Source organism: Dasypus novemcinctus, chromosome 4, assembly GCF_030445035.2.
Source record: "Dasypus novemcinctus isolate mDasNov1 chromosome 4, mDasNov1.1.hap2, whole genome shotgun sequence".
In the NCBI taxonomy this organism is placed as follows: Eukaryota; Metazoa; Chordata; class Mammalia; order Cingulata; family Dasypodidae; genus Dasypus; species Dasypus novemcinctus.
The window spans coordinates 77,449,786-77,470,783 of NC_080676.1; the positions used below are offsets into that span (position 1 = coordinate 77,449,786).

Sequence of the window (20,998 nt, forward strand, 5' to 3'; positions counted from 1 at the left end):
TTGTTTATCTGAAATTCAAATCTGACTGGGTGTCTTGTATTTTCGCTGGCAACCCTAGGTCAGCCCTAGAGGCTTGCATCCCCAGCCTGGAGTCAGGAATTGTTTCCTATTAGTTGCAGGGCCCCTCTACAAAAGGCTGCTTCATGTGTGATCTCATTCCATCCTTGAAAGGAAGGGGAGGCAGAGCAGGCATCTTCGTTGTCGTCATCGTCCCTATTTCACGGTGGGAGCTGAGGCTAGTGAGGGCATTGCGGAATAGCTGGAATCAGAGCAGACTTGGCTGCACAGCAGAACCACCTGGAGGGCTTTTAAAACACTCATCTGTGCTTTGGGTGATGCATACAATGCCTGTGACAATCTTTGAAATGCATCAAAAAATACGATGGATGAATGCATGGGTTGTAGGAGGATAGGTGGATAGATAAGTAATAAAGCATATATAGCAAAATATTCGTAGAACCTAGGTGGTGTGTATATGTGTGTTCACTGTACGGGCTTTAAACTGCTCTGTGTGTTTGAAAATATTCCTAATATGTTGAGAGGGAAAACACTTGGAAAGGTCCAACCCCGGACCAAGGAAACCAGAATCTCAGCAAGAAGGCCAGGTATGTGCAGCCAGGGCTGAGAACGTCTGCCGTCACCCATCACCTCTCTGCCTGCCAAGGGCAACACCTGTACCACTGGTTCTCCCACTTGAGTGTGCCTCAGTCAGCAGGGGGGCTGGTAGACCACAGTGTACTGGCCCCACTCCCTGAGTTTACAAGCCAGTAGGTGTGGGGTGGGGGCTGAGAATTTTGCATTTCTCATGAGTTCCCAGATGAAGTGCCAGAGAGCAGTTATAAACCATGTATCGTGCCTGTCAGCAGAAGAAGCCACCAAGCTGTGTGTGGGTCAGCTTCGGCTTCACAGAGGAGCAGGCGTCTGTCTGAGCCTTGAAGGATGGGAAGGTTTTCACTGGAAAAGGGGGCACCCTACGTGGAGGGAGCGGCGGATGCAAAGGCCCGAGGTGGAGGAGTACACGGTGGGTGGTTAGACTGGGGATGAGATGAGGAGGTGGAGAGGGCCTTCCCGGGCAGGGCATTTGGATTTGCTCCTGTAGGCAGTGGGAACTGGTGGAGGCTTTTTAGCAGCAGAATAATGTGTCGACTGTTGTTCTGGCAGCTCTGTGTAGGATGGTTGGAGAGGAGAGATGAAAGATAGGAAGTGCGCTCAGGAGGCTATTGTGAGCGTCTGGGGGAGATGCAGAGGCCTGCGGGATGACACTAACGCGACGGTGAAGTGATGGCTGACACGTGCCGAGGGCTTGCTAGGTGCCAGACGGTGCCCTGTGCTCCTGCAAACATGATCTATTTTCATCTTTCCAATTGCCCCACGTGGTCTTACAGGGAAGGAGCCAGGAAACCGACTCAGGAATGCCTGGGCTGGGATTTGAACCCAGGTTCTGCTGGTCTTGTGTGAGTGCTCAGAGGCTCGCAGGGACGGTGGATTTTGTGGGGTGCAGGCCGGCGGGGCCCTCCCTGCCTTGGTCTCTGCTTCCACAGGCCAACTTGGTCTTTTCCTGGCTCTGGGGCGCGTTGTCCTTCCCTTGCTGAGGCTGAGGCCAGGGCGAGGTGCAGCTGGGCAGGGAGGCGGCCCTCACACTCCTTCCCCGCCAGCCGGCAGCAGCTGCTTTCCTGGCAGGCAGGGGCTCAGCTGTGCCCTCTCTTCCACCACTGGGCCCAGGGCCCAAGCTCCAGTCCCTCCTCACCCAGCACTGCGCACATCTGTCCGCAGACCACACCTGCAGGCACTTGACTAAAGCCTCTAGGAGAAAAGTGGCATTGCTTCCCATTCCCTTGCACAGCCCTGCCTGCTGTCCTTGGGGCTTGAGCAGAGGACATTTCCAGGCACCCTCCCCAGAATTCTTGCATTTCAGATGCTCCCCTAAGGGGCCCTACCTCGGCGTTCTACACCCGGCCTGATCCATTACGGAAAAGGAGAGCAGCTGGGGTGGGGGGGATGGAGGCACGGACAGGGCCCGAATGGGGGAGTAATAAAGTGCTTATAGAAAAATGCCTGCAAATAGTAAGCCTGTTAGCTGTTATTTTTATTATAACTGGGCTCCATGAATGCGAAGCTTAAGGGGCTTTGGCACCAATGGGCAGGTTTAAAGAGAGACATTCATTAAGCACTGGAAGGGCTTTGTCAGATCTTGACCATCTTTCTGTCTCTAAGAAAGGCTGCTTTTAGAGCGGATCAAAAAGAGCTCACTGTACTTCTCTTAAAGACCCCCTCTTCTCCTCCCTCCCCTGGCCCAGGCCTGAAGCTCTCTGTTGTGCCTCCCACCAAGGCCCATGGCCTGCCCACCTCCTAGACGCTGTCCACCTGGAAGTCGTTGCACACGCCTCCCCACCACACGCGCGTACACCCAAACCCGGAGCGCGGAGGGCCGGGCGGCAGGGAGGCCGCGCATCCCGACACCTGCAGGGAGACCTCAGGTGTCTGAGAGCATGTGCCCCGTGTGTGCCCCGGGGGCTCGTTCACCTGCTAGGGGTAGTGGGGGAGGGTGCAGCCCCGGCCTGCCCTTCACTCACTCAGCTTTGGCCAGTGTGTGGAAGGAAGGGGACTTACCTGGCAGGGGACAGGGGTGGGAGCAGGTCCAGGAGGCTTCCTGCCAAGCAGTGCGGCTGCGCCGGGCCCCTCACTGTCTCCCAGCCTCCCCTCCTCACAGGCTTCTCCCCTAGGGCTGCAGGGTGCCTGCGCTAGGGGAGCAGGTGCAGGCGTGCCTGACTCTTTCTCCCTGCTCCCCTCAGCCAACCGTTTGCTCTCCAGATGGATCTGAGCGCTCACGGGGTATGTGCAGGGGGTGGCAGCCTGCGCCCAGCCCACCCATGACCTCGCACCCACCAGTGGGACACATCCTTGTTCTGGAAGTTCAGGAATTCGAGGTGTCAGGACTCAGACCACCAGGAACTGAGACTGGTGGAGAAAACACTCAGCGCTCCAGAAGGAATCGAGGAAAGGAAAAAAAAGTGCTGCCTGCTCTTCTGCAGCCCCCACCTCCTGCAGCCCTCTGCCTTTCTCTTCTGGGCTCCACACTGTCTAGCCTCCCTGGGAATCTGCCACCCACCGAGTTTGCAGCATCACTCAACTCCAGTACCCACTCCAGGCACCTGTCCCCTCACTGTTTTTTTTATTGCACCAACACTATCAAACAGCAAACCAGAAACCAAAAGGGGGGGACCCTCCCTTTATTTCACTGAACATACTGTTTCACTTGTCTTTGTTTTCTTCTGGTCCCTTCACCTCCTCCCTCCGCCACCCAGTCCCCATTTCTTTTGCTTTTTCTTCTAAAATGGAAAAGGCGCAGACTCTAGCACCTTCCACAGCCTGCTAGGCTCTGCCCTGCTCACCTTGGCTTCGGGAGAGACACACCTGCGGTACAGGTGCACCCTTAGCTAGTCGCATCCCGGAGCTCGGCAGCTAGGTGGCTGGCCCGTCCCAGGTGCCTGTGTGGCACCCCCGACTAGGAAGCTGAGATGGAAGGGGAGAGGTGGGTCTGACTGTAACCTGAACACAGGCTCGACGGGAAGCCAGGGGCCCAGAGGGGCAAGATCCATCATCTCTCGTTCAGGCCCCAAAGAAGGTGTTGAGAGTGATTTTCCTGGGAACCTTGGGATCCGGTCATTCCTAGCTCCCAGGTGTCCAGACCAAGGTATGTAGACACTCTGAGTTACCTGTCATTAATCAGCGGGGCTCCCTCACAGTGGCAAGTTGCTCAGGGCTTCGTCCAGCGTGAGCTCGGGCTCCCCATCTAGGCCTATATGGGGAGAGAAGGGGGTGTCCGGGTGGCGGGAGAGGGTGCAGGGTGGGTGGTCAGATCGCGGCTAACTTCCGAGGACTAGGATCTGGGGCCTCATTGTAGCCATGTAAACTCGTAGGGCTCGCCTGTTAAGTGGGAGGAGTGGTAAGCTGCCTGTGGATTTCACGGAGGGTCTGATGGGATCACGGCTGTGAAAAGCGGAAAGGGCCTGTCAGGGAGGGGCGCCGCGTGATTCCTGACACTAACCTTCCTGCCCAGTCCCCTCCATGCACCCATCCTCACCACTCTCAACAACTCAGGATTATGGGCCTCACTCTCCCCAGGGCAGGACCTGTTTGCCCGCTAGCCTCAGCGGGATCATCTGGAGCTAGTGGGTTAAATAAAGAGTTAATGCTCAGGTACCCATATATTTAAAGTCACACCATAGCCCAGATAACGAAGAACAGTGTGTGACCCAAGAACAATTTTTATTTGATTCACATTTTGGGAATAACGACCAGGCTGAGTTCTGGCTCACAGTGTAGACGAAGGGGAAGACCCAGGCTGCGCTGGATGGTGGGCGGAAGGGCTGGTGTGCTTCTCATGTGGGCGGCAGAACCAAGATGTCACAGTGTGGCTTGCAGTTACGCTGATACGGACTTACCACAAGTTAAGTCAGCGCACACTGTCCGCACATAAATGCAGTGCTCCAAAAAGTCTTCAGCAAGGCAGGGGAGAACCAGAGTTAGAGAGAGGTCCCCCCAGCTGTTGGCCTCTTCCCTGTCACCATGGACAGCAGCGTAAAAGGTTTCCGTTGCAGCAGGAGGATGGCAAGGTAGAAGTTGAAAGAAGTCTTCTCAAACCTCTCTGGAGTGGAGAAGTGGCCCAGGCGTGGTGAAGCTATCAGCGAATTCATTCTGTCAACAGAATTTGTTGAGCGCTTAGCTTAATTGACTCACTGTACAGCCACTTTCATCTACATTTCATCTTTATGACCAGTCTGTGAAGTAGTTGTTGTTATTGCTCCTATTGTTATCGTTATCAATATTGTTATTAACCCTCTTTTAAAAAGACAAAGAAGCTGGGCTCAGAGAAAGGAGAGAGCAGGGCCCATTGATTTGGGGCCCTGCTCCCACTTGGCACTCACTAGGATGGCTATTACTTCATAAAGGGAAATAAGTGTTTGCAATGCTTCTGAGAAACTGGGAATGTAAAACAGTGCAGCCACTGTGCGACACAGTTTGGCAATGCCTCAAAAAGTTAAACTTAGAAATACCATATGATTCGGCAATTCCACATTAGGTATATACCCAAATGAATTGAAAGCAGGGACTCAGGTATCTGTACACTGATGTTCATAGCAGCATTAGTCACAAAAGCCAAAAGGTGGAAACAACCCAAATGTCCATCGACACTGAGTGGATGAACAAAACATGGTATATTCATACAACGGAACATTATTCAGCTGCCTAGAGGAATGGAGTCCTGGTACATGTGACTACATGGATGAACCTTGACAATTTGATTCTATTTATATGAAATATCCAGAATAAACAAATTCACAGTGATAGAAAGTAGATTAGAGGTAACAGGGGGTGGGGTGGGAGGGGGAATGGGAAGTCAGTGTTTAATGAATGCAGAATTTCTGTGTTGGGTGATAAAAAGTAGTGGAAGGTGGTAATAGTAGCACACCATTATAAAAGTAATTAATGCCACTGAATTGTTCATTTAAAAATGGTTAAGATGACAAGTTTTGTGTTTTATATGTCACCACAGTTTTTTTATTTTAAAAAAGTGCTGTTCCCACTGGGAGAGTGTTTGCTGACTAGTTTGGAGATGGAGCAGGGCAGGGACCAGGTCTGCCCACCCAAAGTCTATGCCTTTCCCACCATGTTCCAGTGACCTTCCTGAAAGCCTGGGGATGGCTTGCTCAGCAGAGGCACATCACCACCTACACAGCACAGGCATCCAGGATGGGAGACTCATGTTCATTCAATCAACAAACATAGGGGCTGCGGATCCAGAGGTGGATAAGACTTTATTCCTGCCAACTCTTGCCAGACTTGTTAATATCTTTGCTCCTTGACCCATAATGAATTTGGAAAACATTTCCAATCAATTACCTTGAGCAGAAGTATCACCTGCCTCATCTTCCTTTTTAAGGCTGGCTGCTTTGTGAGTATCTAAGCTTTCAACCAGGAGTGGGCACATTATCAAAAGCCCCTTTAGCTAAGGGCAAGGATTCACTACCCTTTTTTCACCATTTGACATTCTGTCATTCAACAGATAATTCCGTGTCTGTTATACATTAGGTGCTGTGCTAGGAGCTATGGATATAGCTCTGAGCAAAATGGACACGAACCAGGGAATCCGCCATCCTGCTCTGATGTCCTGAAGAGGGGCCCTGATTCTCTGGGGAGTGTGAGGGCTTGGGGAAAGCATGGGCACTAGAGTTAGCCTGGTATGGATTTCAGTCCCAGGGTTGTCATTTTCTAGCTGTGTGACCTTGGGTAAGCTATGAAACATCTCTGTGCCTCGAATTCTCAGCAATAATACCTATCTTGCAGGAATGTTATGATTAAATGAGATCTTGTTTGTGAAAGCTTCCAATGAATAGTCGACATTTAATAAATGTGCAGGTCTGCCCTTTTGTCAGAGTACATGACTTTTAGCTTCTTAAGGGCATGATTACCTCTTTTTTCTTTTTTTAAGGAGGTTCTGGGAATCAAACCCAGGACCTTGTATGTGGGAATCAGGCGCTCAACCACTGAGCTACATCCGCTTCCCCGTAATGACCTCTGGAGTGGACACTTAGTGAAGAAGGCTAGTGCCATAACTTCTGACTCAGACTACCTGCAGAGAGGTCAGACTCCAAGAGTTAAGGGTATATTTCCCACAAACTGCCCTTACTTCAGACACCAGCCACAAGTTTGGGGGTTCCCAGGCCACCTGTACATCTGACCAGCTATGTACAATTCAGGAGTTCCTATCACCCCCTCAGGTTTGATAATTCACTAGAACAACTGACAGAACTCAGAAAAGGACTATCTTTAACAATTACTGTTTTATTATAGTGAAAAGGACCCAAAGAAGAGAGACACTAGGTGAGGTCTGGGAGGGTCTCCCACACGAAACATCCTGGTCCTCTCCCTGCGGGGTAAGAACGCGTCACCCTCGCAGTGCGCTGATGTGTATGCCAATCAGGGAAGCTCTCCTGCGCTTTGGGACCCACAGTTTTCAATGGGCTTCCATTCACAGGCATGACTGACTGGGTCAGTGCTCCCGTGGCTGCGCTCAGTCTCCAGCCCCATGCCTCTTGCAGAAGTTAGATTGCCGTGGCTGGCCCTCTAAGCACGTGGCTAGCCTTTCTGGTGTGGCCTGCTCCCCTCACCTGTATGGTTACCTGCTTCCATGGTGAGAGGGGGCATCCTGCCTGTATGGCTCCCCACCCTGTCATCTCATTAGCATACACTACCAGGTACGGGCTGGGACCCGCCTCGAGTAGCAGAGATACTCCTATCCTGGAAAATTCCAAAGATTTAGAGGATCGCTCCGGGAACTTGGGACAAAAACCAGTGAAATTCTTAATATATAACAGCTACCAATAGTAAAAGGTGAGGAAGTATGAGGTCCCCACCCTGGCAACAAACCTTTTAAGGTCAAAATTCTAGCTACTCAGTGGTAGCAATGGTTCTGCAAGTGTGGTCCCTGGACCATCAGGGTCAGCATCATCTGGGAACTTACTAGAAATGCAAGTTCTTGGGCCCTGCCTCAGATCCCCTTGATCAAATCTGGGAGTGGAGCTATCCATTTTAACAAGACCCTAAGTATTCCTGATACAAGCTGAAGTTTGAGAACCACTGGGATAGGGACTGCAAGCCGGTTGCTGTGGGCCAAATTCTTTCACAAATGTGTTTTGGTTGGCTCCTGCCGTCAGCTGGAGCTGAGTAGCAGCTGTCCCCAAGGGGCGGTCGTGCCCGTCTGAAGGGGTCTCCAGCCGTCCCTTTGGGCTTCTCTTCCTTGACGCCCTACCCCTGACGGCTCCTAGCCCTGGACTGCGCAGGAGCTCGCAGCCTGGGCTCCAAGTTGGGAGAAGGTGTGCCTCTGACTCCAGAGGGGGGTCAGCTCTGCTTCAGCTTTTCCTCAGCGTCAGGCTGAGACACCTGGTGCTGCAGGCAATGGGAACAGGATGGACGATTTTCTAATTCCTGAAACCAGTAGTCCGGACCTGCTGGTTTAGCTTCGGTATTTGGTTTGAAGTGTTGTGAATTCCCAGCACATTACACACACCCACATTCAACTGTAGGTCCAAAAATACCTTCCACAGCCAAATAGAGAGGATTTTTACATTCCCCACCACCTTGGATTATCTGCCTTGCTGCTCTCAGCCACCCCCACCATTGGCACAGCTAATGAGCGGTGACTTTCTCCGTGACTGCTGACATCGAGAAGCAGAAGGAGCCAGTGACTCCAGCTCCCGCAGCAGTGAGCAGCTCACTTACCCCAGAACTATAAATACACATGGGCTCCAGGAAGCCCGAGAGGACCCGGGAGCTGTGATGTTTGGGGGCGAGGCAGGATGGGAGCAGAGCTGGGCACGCGCATTGGTGAGGCCGGGATGGGGAATCATGATCAAAGGCTCTGAACAGCAGCAGGCTTTCTGATCAGGAGAGATGAAGAAAGTAGGTCCAGCACCCAGCTGGGGTGGGGCATAGGGTGGAAGCTCTGGGTGGGGGGAGAGGAACTGACCTGGACACAGCCTTGGGTGTGAGCATGAGGTGGAGATGTGGGAAACCTCCCGCAGCCTGGAGAGAGCCCCAAGCCCCCTCGCCTTCCTTCCCAGGTGCTTGCCTCTCCACGGCAGCTCTGTAAGCCGGCTGGCTAAGGGCCGCAGCTTAGGCCTCAGACCTGGGGTCACAGCCTGCCTCTGCCACTTACTCTGTTACCCTGAGCAAGCCACCCAACCCGTCTAAGCCTCGGTATTCTCATCTATAACAGGGGAACAATGCCTATGTTATAGGTAAATGGTGAGGATAAAATTTAGGTAATGTGTGTCAAACATTTAGCACAGTGTCTGATATAACTGTAATTATTGGAGGACGGAAACCATGTGCTCTCACCAGAAGACCTGACTAGGTCTCCGCAAGTCCACCATCCCCTCTGACTCGGGTTTATTGCGTCTGGGGAGGCCAGCCCTGAGGAAGGGGCCTGCAGGCCAGGGGCAGCAGCCATGCCCCCCGCTTCCCCCCCATGTCTGACTCTGTCCAGCTATGTAAATAGTTTAGAGGAGAATAAATCAGGCTGTAGTGACCACGATCTATGAGAGGGGAGAGGCACAGATGCAGAATATAATCCAAATTAAACTGTAAAAGCAGAGTTGCATTGTCTCCCCAGGCCCCTTCCGCAGCAATTCTTTGTGCATCTATGGGCCTAAACATTCCTGAGGGCCCACCCTGATAATCTGGTGACATGGAGACCGATTGATTTTTGGATTTACAGCTTTCCAGGAAAATGTTCCAGCCTTAGGGAGGATTTCACGTTTCCTTGAGGAGCGGGGAGGGTGAAGGTAGACACGCCAGCTCTGGTGGCGGCTCCAGCCCCTGAGCGGGGTGAGGCTGGGCCCTGGTCCACTTTATCTCCTGCGTACAGGGTGAGGGCCCAGAGCCCTGGGCCCAAGGGCAAGTGTGCAGAGCTTGGCCTTGGCACCAGCCCCCTCCTTCCCTCCTTCCTTCTTAGCCTTCCTCTGCAAAGGCCCGCTGAGGGCTGGTGTTATGTCAGTTTCCCTAGAAGCAGAGAGGGAAGCCTGTGGGAGAGATTGCCCAGGGTAGGGGGGAGAGGTGGGGGCGGCTCAGGAAGAACCCGTGAGGGAGTAGGGGAAGCAGAACGAGGCAGAGGAGGAACCAGGCAAAGGTGCGGGATCCGGGGAAGCCCAGCCTCAGCCTGATCCCAGGGGCAGCGCTGGAGCCTGAATCACACCACAGAATCTGTTACACCTTGAGACAAAGGAGTTGGGCTTTACACTCCAGCATCAGTCAGGGATGGGCCATGGACCCTGGAGTGGGATGAGGTGTATCTGGGGGGGGAGACTGCCTGAGGGTAAGGGCAGGCCTGTGAAGTAGGTTGCAGGTGTGAGCTACTGACAGCTGCCCCTTGCAGCAGCTGGGGGATGGGTGTGTTCGCCCCCTGAGGGGGATCTGACTAGGGCACCAACAGCATCTGCCAGGGCGGTTCCACCCCCAAATTTATATATTCTGCTCTTTTTCTCCTATAAAACTCTGCATTAATTAAATTCAAGAAGGTACTCAAGTACTTCTGAAGATTACATTGAGGTCATTTGTGGGGCGCTTGGGGAAGGTTCTTCCTCACCCTAAAGTCGACAAAACTGCACTCAAAAGTGAATGACTTGGAAGCAGACATGGCTCAACTGATAGAGCGTCCTCCTACCATATGGAGGGTCCAGGGTCGATCCGCAGGGCTTCCTCACCCATGTGGTGAGCTGGCCCACACGCAGTGCTGCCACGCACAAGGAGTGCTGTGCCACGTAGGGGTGCCCCATGTACAGAGTGTGTGCCCTGCAAGGAGAGCCGCCCCATGTGAAAAAAGCACAAGCCTCCCCGAGAGTGGTGCGGCACACACAAAGAGCTGACACAGTTTCCCAGTGCTGCCTCATAATGCAAGCAGACGCAGAAGAACACACAGTGAATGGACAGAGAGAACAGACAAGGGAGGGGAGGGGAGAGAAATAAAAATAAATCTTAAAAAAAAAAAAAAGAATGAGGGAAGCAGATGTGGCTCAAGCAACTGAGCTCCCACCTACCACATGGGAGGTCCCAGGTTCGGTTCCTGGTGCCTCCTCAGGAGGCCAGCAAGACGGTGAGCTGATGCAACAAGGAGAAAAATGAGAAAAGGCAATGAAAGACACACAAAGCAGGGAGCTTAGGTGACTCAAGCGACTGAGCACCTCTCTCCCACATGGGAGGTCCCAGGTTTGGTTCCTAGTTCCTCCTAAACAGCAGATGAGCAGACACAGAGAGCACACAGCAAATGGACACCACAAGCAGTAGCACAAACAATGGGGAGGGGATAAATAAAATCTTTAAAAAAAAGTGAATGATTGGGGAGTGGGTATAGCTCAGTGGTTGAGCGTCTGCTTTCCACCTGGGTTCAATCCCCAGTATGTCCTTAAAAAAATAACAAAACAGAGAAAAGAAAAAAGTAAATGATTACTGGGATAATTCTTCCAGACTAATCACATTTAAAGGCTCATTATAATAAGCATTCTTACAGTGAACTTCCATGCTTATTTGGTCTCACAATGGCACTATGAAACAGGTATCATGGCACTATATAAACAGGTATATATGCCAGTGGTTAGGTGTTTAACCTAAGGTACTTCAGCTAGTCAAAGTAGGCAATGCCTGGCTCAAATTTCAGGCCGCGCTACAGACATTTGGGGACTGGTCTTTACGGGAACTCTTTTCTTAGCAACTCCATAAATCACCAACCTCTTAGTACCCCCGTCAAAGTATCAACCTTAGAAGAAAACATATGCCAAATGTCTTTTAGTGTTCAAAGACATGGTAGAAAGGGGAGGCTTAAAAAGTTTCCTGGTATCTGCCTCAAGGGGCTTGCCGGTTAGCCAGGGAGCCAGATATGCAGCAAACGAGGAAGTCTGTTTAAGTGCCAAGTGAGAGGGTAGATATAGGAACTGGCTGGCCTTCTGAGAATGGTGGGTCCTTAATCAGCCAGACTCTAGTTGCTAGAGAGTCCCTCGTTGCCAGCTGGTTGCCACTGGGACACCTGTACCATGAAGGGACTGTGTGCTTCACCTGCCCGCTCATGGATCCATTCATACAAACACGGCGCTGGGCTCCCACCGCAAGGCAGGCGCTGCTTTGTGCTGTGGAGACGAGAGATGCAGCCCACACTGGCCCGCACTGCTGTCAGCTTCTCTGTCCCTAGTCAGAGATCCTAGACAATCCAGGCTGGGAATTCCTCTGAGCACCATCTGAGAAACTTGAAGCTTCAACTTTAAGTAAACTAGTTGTCTGCTAGTTTTTCCTCTATCTCCAGAGAGAGGGGTTTGTGCTGGGGTTTTAGGTGAAGGCGTAAATCACTTAGGGATGCTTTGGGCTGTAAGTAACAGGGAACAAACACCACCTACATTAACTTTAAATCTAGGGATTTATTTAGTCACTTAAACAAGAGGCTTAGAGGTGTCAGGAGCTGCTGGTCTTTGCTCACTGAATCAAGGGCTTCAGGATAAGAATTTCTGTTATCTCTTTAGGTTTTTTTCTCATGCCTCTTGTCTCATGGTTTAAAAATGGCTGCCAGAGCTTAAGATACCCCATTCATTCGTATGCAAGGCAGGAAGGAGGGGGGAGGGAAAGGGCTAGCGCCATCTGAATCTATTCTGGTATAAGGAAAGCAAAAGCTTTGAGTCTGTGGTAGACTTCTGCTTGCGTCTCACCTTGGGAACATTGCCATTTTGTACAGCTTGAGTTTGTTATCAAGAACAATGGGGGAATGAATATCAGGGAGGCGTCCAGCAGGGTTCGCCGCAAGGAGAGCTATGGGCTCCCTCGCACCATGCTAGACACCGAACTTCTGCCCCCGGCTCCTGCCTGAGAAACTTCTGGTCCAATCCGATTCCCTCTGCAGAAACGCCAGCCTCTTTCTTCCTGGAGAGCAGCCTGTCCTCAGAGGCTACAGACCCACGGTAGCTCAGAGGCTACTGTCCCCTTACCCTTCAGCACAGGCCCTCTCCTTCCCCCTGCCTCCAGCAGGGACCCCCACCTCACGTCACATGTCTGCCCTCCTGGTTTCTGCTGCAGTTTCACCCACCATGGAGCCCCTCTGGGAAGGAAAAATGGGAGGAAAATGAAAGAGGAGGGAGGGTGTTAATTAAACACCAGATGTTTAACTCTGTTAATTAATGACTCTGTCACCCTGAGTGGCATCAACCTTCTTTCCTCTGTCTCCTTCACCCTCGCCATTTGCTTTCCCTCTGGAGGGCCTTGAATAGGGCCCCCGTGGGGCCTGAGACCAGCCGAGGATAGATGGAGGGAGCAGACCAGGGAGACCCAGGAAGAGATGGTTCTTTCATCCGGGCGGGAGGCCTGCACATATTGACTATCGGCAGTGGGAACCGAGAAGGTCGGCGGACAGATCCTTACGCCTAGAGCTCACAGACACACCTGTTTTGTTTGGCACACATGGGGATTTCTAAAAATGGAAGTAATTGCCAACAGTTAAAAATAAGGAAACTTCAGGAAGATCCGAATGTATAGACTTTCTTTAAAAATGGGTAGCTCTGGGCTCACACCCTCATGAGGCAGCGGTCAGCAGGAGCCGAGGGGCGCCGAGCAGCAGCTGCCCTGCCAGGTGGGGTGTGTGTTCTCCCATCCTTCCCTGTCCCCTCCCCATCACTTAGCTCATCTGCCACCTGTCAGCCCTGAGAACACCTGGGCTTGGTATCTACTGTAAAGGCACAAGTGCCAGGACTTAACAGTGGATTGGGAGTGGGAGGTGAGAGAGAGGAAATTCCAAGAGAAGGCTGAGATGTGAGTCAGGATAGCTGGGAGGATTGTAGTACCAGCCGTGGGGGGAGCAGGGGAGGGGAGAAAGATGGCAAATTCATTTGGGGACAGGCCATAGTAGGGATGCCTGGTGACACTGAGATGGAGATGGCTATGTGGTCCTCAGTGCAGGGGAGAGGGGCTGGAGTTCTGGCTCCTGACACGGCAGGGAGGAAGTGGAGGCTCTGGGGAGGGTGGGGGGAAGCTGGGACTAGGACCACTGGCGGTGTTCATAGAGGTGAGGGGACTGAGAATAGAACCACAGGGCACTGCTTATTTGGAACGAAGAGCCAGAATGGGAATTTAGGGCCAACCAAGACTGGTGATTGGAAGGACAGTGGACAGTACAATGACAGAGAAATAGATTTAGGGACCAGTATTTTTATGGCACCTTCCTCCATGGTTAGCACCTATTTTGAAGCCCACACGGTACTTCTAGAAAGCCTTGCGGCCACTGGCGGCTAGTGTGGCTAAAGTACTTATTCCTTCTGATGCCCTCGTGAGCCTACCAGAGATGTGAGATTAGCCGTTTACATCAAGGCATTTTACCTCTTTTAGGCCATTTGAGGTCTTATCTTTCATTTTAGAATGAAGGGCTTTGTACCTAATTGAAAGTGTTTCAGAAGCATCCCAGATGACCCACTAGGTAAGCAAAGGCCCTGAGAGCTGTGGCTTCAAGACCTCCATGCACATTTAAGAGAAGGCAGCTTCGCTTACGGGCACAGACCCTCAACTCCTTGCCGCCCTGTGGAGAGGCCGAGGCAACAGAGCTTTGGAGGCAGTGGGCCCTGAGGTCAGCCCGGAGAGCTATCCCACTCTGACTCTTCCCTCCCCTCTCCAGTCTGAGTTTCTAAATCTGTGAACCAGGGTGAGGGTGCCAGGAGGACTAATCTTGGTATAATCTCCTTGGTATTATCTTCCCTAACTGCTCCTCCCAGGTTCCCCGTTTCTGTCACTGATACTACAGCGCCAGCCCCCCGCTGGTGGCCCCTTCCTTTTCCCGGTGGCACTGCCAGCACAGAAGGTGGCAGATGTTCCTAGTCTCACTTCATTTCGATAGAGTTACAAGCATCCTTTGTGTGTTACTGAAAATCTGGGTGTAAATCCTATTTTAAGAACTCGGTGGAAGTCATCACTTGAAGAACGCTGTGGAAGATCCTCCTGGGACGTGAATAATCACCCCATGTATAACGTTTGTGCCAGGGATCCTGGATTTCTTTTTGTTTGAAGCGTGGCTCACCTGTAGGGTCTTCCCCCACGGTTTCCCCCTTGCAGTTTGTGGCCATGCCCTTTCCGCGGAACAGCCCCCGCTCCCTTCCCGCGGCCTCTCATCCACCGACCTTGGCTAAGCCGCGCGCCTTGACGTTCCCTCAGCGGCAGCCCCTTTTCCCTCCCGAGGCTGTGGGACCACGACTTACAGGGGACCGATTCATGGCTGTGCTCTTCCTTCTTCAGGAATCCAGGCAGGGATGAGGCTCTGGATGCCAGAAACGTCCGTACGGGTGTGGTAGGAGAATAATGATTCCCGAAGACATTTGTGTCCAAATGCCTGGAACCTGCAAATTTGTACCTCACATGGCAAAAGGGGTTTTGCAGGTGTGATTAAATTGAAATCTTGGGAAGTGGACTTGGCCCAGTGGTTAGGGCGCCCGTCTACCATATGGGAGGTCCTTGGTTCAAACCCCGGGCCTCCTTGACCTGTGTGGAGCTGGCCCATGCGCAGTGCTGATGCGCGCAAGGAGTGCCCTGCCACGCAGGGGTGTCCCCCGCGTAGGGGAGCCCCACACGCAAGGAGTGTGCCCCAGCACTAAAGAAAGTGCAGTCTGCCCAGGAATGGTGCCGCACACACAGAGAGCTGACATAACAAGATGACGAAACAAAAAGAAACACAGATTCCTGTGCTGCTGACAACAACAGAAGTGGACAAAGAAGAACATGCAGCAAATAGACACAGAGAACAGACAACTAGGGGGGGAGGGGGGAGAGGAGAGAGAAATAAATAAAAATAAATAAATCTTTAAAAAATAATTAAAACCTTGGGTAAGAAGATTATCTTGGGTTATGCAGGTGGGCCTCTTAAAAGTGATGAACCCTCCCATGTGGGATCAGGGGAGCCGTGACTGTGGAAGAACAAGAGGGATGCAATATTGCTGCCTTCAGAGATGGAATGTGGTGGCCTCTAGAAGCTGGAAAAGGCAAGCAAACAGATGCTGCCCTAGAGCCTCCAGAATAGAATGCAGCCCTGGCAGCACCTTGATTTTAGCCCGGGAGACCTTTGCTGGATTTCTAACCTACAGGACTGGGAGATAATAAATCTGTGTTGTTTTAAGCCACTGTTTGCGGTAATTTTATTACAGCAGCCACAGGAAATGAGTACAGCGGGCCTCCCTCGGGAAGTCTAGCTGCGTACATAACTATCTCTTCTGCCTAGTTCATCACGTGTCCAAGCACCCACCTGAAATGATGCCCCTTCATTGAGTGGTTTCAGCTAAGTCCCCTGTTGCCCACCACCTCGTCCCTGAGCCACCCACTCCCTCAGCCAGACAGCCGAGGTGCGATGGAGAGGAGGGGGCTCGCGCCACTTCCTGGGGGAGGGGCTGCAGGGGGGGTGCCAGACTGAGGGCCCAGAGGAGGGGGCCCAGCTGGTCCCCGAGGATCATGCACACCTGCTGGGGCCCTGGTCCTCCCTGGGGCACAGCAGGCTGGGGTGTGTTTCAGGAGTGCTTGGGCGTGGAGGAGAACTGGCTCTCCAGGTGCTGTGGAAACAAGTCAGGAGGGGAGTAGAAATGCCTCCCCCGCCAGGCTGGTGTTGAGCGAGTGAACCTGACTGAAAACCTAAGCAAGCCCAGGCCTTTAGCTGGATTTGCTGTTTTGAGCAGAAGCCATGCTTTAAAAATGCAATTTTCATCTTATAAAGCAGCTAAATATCTGATAGCAAAATGTTTCCGTGGAGAGAGCCTGCCCCTAGGGAGGAGAAAAAGGAGGTTGTCCGAATGAATAGATAAGCTTGATTTGTGTTTGGCAACATCCCTAGCATTTAATTCCAGCAATTAAAGTAGGCAAGTCTCCTCTGGTTTTTTTTTTCCTTGCAAAAACAATGCAATATTACAGAATGTTTAGGCAACAGGAAAAAAAAAATCCTACTCCTCATCATACCACCTTACTGTAATCACCACCGTTCATCATACCCATCCGTGCCAGACAGGAACCAAATCTGTTATATACTTTATTTCATTTAAGCTCCTGACAACTCTATGAGGCAGATAATATCACACCCATTTTAAAAATGAAGAACATATACATATGTTACTAGAATAAAAATTAAAAGAGAAAACGTAGGACTGTATCACAGTGAACCCTATTGTAGACAATGGACTATAGTTAATAGCATAATTATAAACATTTTCTCTCAAGAATTACAAGTATACAACACTAATACAAGGTGTTAATGAAAAGGGTGGTATATGGAAAAATACACCTAATGTAAACTGTGGACTATAGTTGCTAGTACAATTTTAATATTCTTTTATCAGTTGTAGCAAAGGTACCACACTAATGCAAAATGTCAACAATAGGGAGGTAGATGGGAACGCTCTATTTTTTACAGTATTTTTCTCCTTTAGGAGAAATGAGGGGGAGGAGGAAGGAGAAGGGGATGGTGAGCTTGAAAATGGAAAAGGAGAATTGGCTTGTTTGCCCAACAATGTAGTGGAGCCTGGTTCTAACTCACAGCGGTCTCCCTCTAAGGCTGGGTTCTCTCCCTGCGTTTGTCCTCTTTGCTTCCACACGCCTGTTCGCTGCAAAGCTGCCGTCACAATGTGCACAATAGTTTTCCCTAGTGATATAAACATTGCCTTTATAGTCTTGCTTTCAGTTCCTACCTTGTGTTACAGCCTCTATTTATAGAGAGCAAGTCCAGTCTCCATGATCACAAACGCGGAACGATTGTGGACTACACTGCAGAAGATGGCTGGAGTAGCCTGAGCGCCGGTGAGGGACCCAGGAGCCTGGGCTCTGCCCACAAGGCTCCGTCAAGTCCCACCATTTCCTACACAGCTAGCCCTGTGTGATGTGCTAAGACTGGCAAGGTGCAGGGTCCAGAGCCGACTGCCTGGGTTTGGATCTAGCTTCTACCACTTTGACCTTAAGCAAGTTACTTAACCTGTTTTGACTCCATTTCTCTCTATGAAATGGGGATGACAGTAGTACTTGCCTCATAGAGTTATTGTGTGGATGAAATGGCACAATGTGAAGAGCATAGAACACTGCCGGATACACAGCAATGTTGTTAGTCTCAATTCTGCCAGTAGCTCCCTGTCCAATTTAAACTAGATACTCTTCCCCTCAGTTTCTTCAGCTGTAACATACATGGTTGAACCAGTGATCTTCAAGAATCCTTGTTAAAATTTCTATGACTGCATTTTTCCTTTTTATCTTCTCCTTGGGTTTAATTGCAGTTGGAGGGATGTCTTAGTTTGCCAGTATTATAACAAATATTACAGACTGGTTAAACAACAGGAATTTACTGACTCACAGTTTGGGAATCAAGAGGCCAAATTCAAGGTATGGGTAGCCTGTGCTTTCCAAGCAGCCTGTAGCATCCAGTTGGTGGTTTGCTGGCAATCTGCAACTCAGTCTCTGCCCGTCACATGGTGCTCCGTCTCCTTCTGTCTCCTCATTTCTGCTCTTCTACCATGTCTAAATTTCCCTTGCTTTTAAGGACTCCAGTCACACTGGATTAAGGTCCACCCTGCTTCAGTTTGGCTCTTCTTGATCTTTGAAGTTCCCTTTTACAAATGAGTCCACAGCCACGGGACCAGGGGTTCGGGCTTACAGGCCTCTATGGGAGACAAGACTCAATCTACCATGAAGAATGTGGCTGGGGCAGCAGGAAAGGCTTATAGGTGAAATGCACAATTTGGGGTTTTCTAGGGATAGCTGGAGGAGAAGAGAACCCCACCAGGCCCAGCCAGGCAAGCAGAATGCAAAGGCAGGGAATGAATTTGCTCCTAGGAAAGAAGCATGGTTCCTGAGCTGAAAAGTGCTGGGAAGACTTTCTGAGCCCTGCCGCCTCCCCCACCTGGTCTCAACCTTCCTCTCTGGCCCTGTCTCCCAGATGGCTTAAATGGGAAGAAAGGAGGAAAATCCGTATCCAATTTGCTCTATTCAGAGCAAAGGGAAGGAATCTGCATCTCAATTTTATCTTTGTGTAGAGCTTGGCTTAGCTTTGCCCCCCAAGTGGCAAGTGGTGGTGGTGGTGGAGGGGAAGATTCCTTCAGCACCTCCGCGGAGAAGCCCACCGCTGCTGCGCAGTGCCGTTCCATTAGGGGCATGTGGTGGGGGGCGGGGATGAGGGCACCCGCCCCACGCCTTCCCCTCCCTGCCTTTTTCTCCACCAAACCTTAGACAGGACACTTTCTTTCCTGATCTTGATTTCCCTTATTTCCTTTCCTTTTCCTTTCCCTCTCCTTTTCTCCCCTCCCCCAGGCACTCAGCCAAGGGAAGACACTGAATATAGGAAGGAGGGAGGAATTGGGAGAAGGGGCCTGGCCTGAGCCCTCCTCCCCGAAGACCCTCCCGCGGCTGAGCTTGAGCTGGGACCAACGGAAGCAGCTCCTTCTCTCCCATCCACCCTGGCCCCCCCTGTCCAGCCTGGGCCGGGGAAGGTGGGGGCACTGCCAGGTGGCTGTCAGCACAGTGGGCTCCAGGCTCTGCCCTGTCCATCTGGAACCTCTGGAATTTGTTTCTCCAGAGCTGCTCAAAACAGCCCAAACTCACAGGAGACTGATTTGTAGCAGGAAGTCAGCTTAATAATTTATAGCCAGCAAGCGCTCTCCCTGGTAAAGAGGCCAACTCAGGAAACCAAATTAAACTCGGAAGGCTGCTTGGAGAGTGCGTGGAGCTGAAGTTACAGACGGTGCCAAGAAGCAGCAGCCGGCTTCTCCTCAAATAGGACAGCATGTGTGGTGAGTGGCCCAGAGCGCAGCCTTTTGCAGCCAACAGTCTCAGCTCGGGTTCAAATCCAGGCTCGGGCAACTTCCTATGCCTCACTAACCTCACATCCCTCCGTATAAACTGAGAATGATGATAATGAGGGTCTCTCATAGATTTTTTGTGACGTTTCCATGAGATCTTGCAAGGAATGAGCTTAGCGCAGTGACAGTGTCACAGTGGCCATTTTTATTCAAGCCCTCATCTTTAAGGGTCACTGTTGTCTTTTCCTTTCTGGTTACACCATTATCTTCAGCACAAAGTACAGAGGTCCCTGGTGGCTCTGGAGAGGCTCCTGCCTGCTCCCATCAGCAGTAACTTGGGTGATCTCTGCTGCTCTGTCTTGGTTCCCTGTCTGTGACCCACGTGCCCCCTAACTGGTCCTCCAGTCTCTCCCCTGCTTCTCTCCAGGCCACCCCATGCTGTTGGGCCGGTATGTGCTCCACAGGGTGCCCAGCCACGGGGCACGCAGGGGCTGAGATCCAGGCGTTCTCCCTGGGAAGGGCCAGCTTCCTCAGAGGAAGGTGCATCTGCTTCCAGTTCCCACTGAGTTTGCCTTATGGGTGGATGGCCTGCTCCAATCCATCCCTCCACTGCCCACTGCCACCTAACTTCCCAAAGCCCAGCTCTGACCACTTCCTTGCACTGCCCCACACTATTAACAATCAGGATGTGTGTATCCTGATGCTTTAGGTTTGTGCTCCAGTTGCAATATTGTGACGGTTTGCTCGGTCGGTAGAGGTGGGGTCTGGCTGTGGACGAGGGGTCGGTCCAGCTCTGGACGAGGGGTCGGTCCCGCTTGGGACGAGGGGTCGGTCCCACTTGGGACGAGCGGTCGGTCCGGCAGCAGACGAGGGGTCGGTCTCACAGGGGTTGCGCGGTTCGGCTGACGGGGTCGCCCAGCGAAGCCGGCGACGAGGGGGTCGCCCGGAGAAGCAGGCGACGAACTGGGGACAAGGGAGGCCAGGCCCTTGTCGGGGGCTCTAGGACAGGAGGGCGCACGGCAGAAGAACTACCGCGGAGACGAGGTAAACACGCAGGTCCACTTTATTGAGGGAGAGGCAACAGTTTTATAGGGGCTGGGGAAGGCTGATTGGTCGAAGCCACGCCCTGTTCTGATTGGTTGCTGGAGAAAGGTCAGTGGGCGGTACTGGACGGGGGAGGGGTGGTGATTAGGGATTGGCTGTTGCTGTTGCTGGGGGAAGTGGCAGGGTTTAGTGATTGGTGGCTGCTGTTGCTGGGGTAGAGGGCAGACTTGAGTTTCCCGCCCACGCCTGACTGTTGCTGCTGTCGGGGGGAGGGAAAAGGGCAGACTGGAATTTTCCGCCCTGCGCCTGCGCAGGGAGAAAGAAGAAGAAGGGTGCCGCCCCACAGGCATCGTGTGGCGCCATCCGGGAGGAGGGGCGGCCGCAGAAGCATGGCTGCCGAGAAGGGGAGACCCAAGGGCACTCTGCGCCCATGCCGTGCTTCCTTCAGGGGTGGCGGTGGGCCCGACCAACCACCCTATTATGGGGGCAGCGGAATTAGGCCTACCGCGGCCGCTCCCCCGCCAGGCCAGCAAACCACACTTCAGCCCGAGGGGTGACCGCACAATATGATTTGGCTTTGGTCTTCCTTTCCAGGCTCATCTCCTACACCTCCCACTGCC

General features: G+C 52.0%; 1 protein-coding gene across 5 annotated transcripts in view; it reads left to right on the forward strand.

Annotated features, from left to right (window-relative positions):
* Nucleotides 1–20,998, forward strand: part of SEMA5B (semaphorin 5B) — a 133,073-nt gene that overhangs the window by 53,258 nt on the left and 58,817 nt on the right. Inside the window, exon 2 of one of the 5 annotated variants that reach the window (XM_058295684.2) lies at nt 18,847–19,325. The exons of the other annotated variants lie outside the window; for them this stretch is intronic. The gene's annotated coding sequence lies outside the window, so the exon portion shown is untranslated. The remainder of the gene's footprint in view (nt 1–18,846; nt 19,326–20,998) is intronic. 5 annotated transcript variants of the gene reach the window in all.